The sequence below is a fragment of the Phlebotomus argentipes genome, unplaced genomic scaffold (assembly GCF_947086385.1).
Source record: "Phlebotomus argentipes unplaced genomic scaffold, Phlebotomus argentipes genome assembly contig_8, whole genome shotgun sequence".
NCBI classification, from domain to species: Eukaryota; Metazoa; Arthropoda; class Insecta; order Diptera; family Psychodidae; genus Phlebotomus; species Phlebotomus argentipes.
In genome coordinates this window covers 234,782-237,749 of record NW_026776151.1, presented here as the reverse complement: position 1 = coordinate 237,749, position 2,968 = coordinate 234,782, and positions in this window count along the sequence as shown.

Sequence of the window (2,968 nt, the reverse complement as noted above, 5' to 3'; positions counted from 1 at the left end):
GCCCCGGCAAAAGTCCCTCTCATTGAATTGCAATTAGTCCAATCACTCCGCCACATCTTGCAGACGATCTGAGACAGATTCCGCCAACTAATCGCCAAAGCTGATCTCATTCTTATCTCAAAATGCTACGGCGAATCCTTGAACTCTCGCAGGTGAACGGCAAGAAGAATGGAAAATGCCCAGTAAACACTGTTGAGCTCACAAAAGCGAAGTTTTTTTTTGCATTCTTCCGCTAAGATTTTAGCTATTTAATGCAAAAACGTTACACTTCAAAATATACAGTAGCGAATTTATGAAATTTTGAGACAATATTTTGATGCTAAAAATTCGGTATTTCTATCATATTTAGAGACATTTATCTAAAGACAAGAAATTATCCAAATTTTATGTTCTTTCACTTGGCGTTGAGATCATGACTCTATCTCAGATTGGGGCTGAGATATCGCAAAATGAAGAGAGATATGCGCAAAATGATAGCGAAAATTAAGTTAAGACACTTCTTAATCTACTCTAAATCTAATACTTGCTCAGATAACCACATTAAATCATGAGTTTTGATTATCTAGAAGACATTTACATCATAAGACGCCTCGATTTGGACTTGTCGACTTGCTTTTTGTATGTTTTTAGCTTTCTCAAGTGTCCTAAGTTAATTTTCGTTACTGTATTTCGTGATAACAATACCGATTTAGATACTCTGTCTTAGCACTTTTTAGCTAAAATATCATCTCTTGCAAACTTTCGCTGATCGCTGGGAGGATTCTTCATTATTCTGCTCAAAGATAGGCAACAGTTGCTGAACACAAAGTGAAGAATCGTGTTAAGATCACTTCCTTGTACGATAAATATTTTGTATTACATTTTTTGCTGATTGACAGCAATTTCTGTGCTCAGTTGTGGGTCTGAAATCATTAGTTCTCCACCTAATGAAGTCATTACATGGGTGTTGATGAGAATCCAGAAAAAGCGACACGAGAAACTCGATGAAATTAACACCAACTGAATTTGTGATTTGATGGAAATGTTTGTGACTCTGCGTGAGTTTCTAACGCACAAAAAAGTCATCTTCCAAGTAAATTTTCCAATAGCGCAGCTTGAATGACATCTTTTTTCAGTTGAAAAACAATCTCTCGCAATATTTGAAAGTCTATCTTGGGCTTCTGCATTCACGTCGATTGTCGAATGTTGGGTTATTTTATTAAATACTGTCGTGATGCCGCAGAAATGAGGGGAGAAAAAAAAGCGTTGCGCGATATCAAATTGCATTCTGAGCACGAGTTTCAATATGAAAGTAAAATCCTTTGCTGCAAAGTTGCTTGAGAATGCGCTGAATGTCTTGTGCACTGAGTGGAGATGTTTTTTCAAGGAATCGCAGTGAATGATATTAAGCTGTTGCACGAGATCAGCCAGGAAATTCGTCTGGAGAAAGAGACGCGATTTCTCTGTGAGCTTGAGAGCGTGTTCAGTCACAGGTTCGTCGCTTCTCAGCCGCTGTTGCGGAAATTGAAGACAAAATTCTTCGACAATGGCACACAAATCACGTGTCTGATTGTCAATAGGAAGACGAACTCGCAAGGCCTCTCAGCGAGTCTCTACGGTAATTGATGGGCATTTGCGCTCAAAGTCAATTGGATTTCTAGTGCTCTGGAGAGAGAGAAAAAAAGAGATTAACTCTTGAAAAATATTAAATCTCATCTTGCAGATAAATTGCTGAAGCGCCAGAGAAACGTCAAATGCTGAGGAGGAGAAGAAGAAAAAAAAACCCCGACAATCTCTGGCCGCGGAAGATGAACAAATAGTCTTGTGGCAATAAATTTGGAGATACACATTTTCGTGTTTAAATGGAGTAATGGCTCATTCAAGAAATTACCATAATTAACATGTACAAATTGCGAAAGTTATGCGCCTTCTCATCACTGTCACTGCTGAATATTCTTATTTTCGGCACGTCAATTGTTGCTCAAAGAAAAACCCCCATTTTGGGCACGCTAATAGGATTTCTCACACAGAAATGCTCCAAAGCTACCTTTTTGGCGTCGTGAAGAAGAGCTGAGCATTTTTAATCACGATTCCAAGAATACAGCTTAGCATGAAGACGCGGCGCAAAGAATGGAGGAGGAAAGAGATTGCACGATGCGATTGCGGAGAAACCACGGAAAATTTGTAGAAATTATGACGGTATAGAGAAGTCAATAAGTGAACCATTAATAAATCGTACATCATTTGTTCAATCTGATAAGTTGAGCATGAAGAACGGAGGTTCGATCTCAAGAGCTATCGCGCGTCTCGCGTCTTGTCGTGGCGCATGAAGATTCTGTGAGTACTTTGCATTGGCGATGAGCGCCAAGAAGAAGTGACACTCGGAGAAAAAATCCATTCTTTTGGATCAAGAAGTGAGTGTTTTTGAAATTTTCTCCAAGAATTGTCTTGAAATTAACCTGAATCTAACTTATAAACTCAAGTTTTTAAGTCAAAATCGTAAGTTTTCGAACTTACCTTGAATTGAACCATAATTTCCAGACTTGTAAAGAATTATTGCAATTCTCTTCTTCTTTTTAAATAAGTAATGGTTAGAATTAAGAATATTTTGGTTTAATACTCCATCTTATCTTCGACTTAAACTAAGTCTTGATTTCTCTATAAAACATATTTTAAGAAGAGATTTTTCTTGTTTTTTATTCCTAGATTTACTGAAATGTGTAGAAATTTCATTTGAATTGCGTAAAGAACTAGAAATAATATATTTTTCCTGTTTTCTTAGACTAAAACCAAGGATTTTCTTAATATTTTGAAATTTTTTGTCTTGAACAAAAAAATTTTTTTCAATGTTTTATTCTAAGCTAGAGAAATACAAATTCCAAGATAGAAACAGACTTGAATTGAGACTGAAATCAATAAATAAAAAATTTTCACCGTTTTAAAACCCGAAAAAGGCAATAAAGCTTTAAATATTTAGGGAAAATTTTGA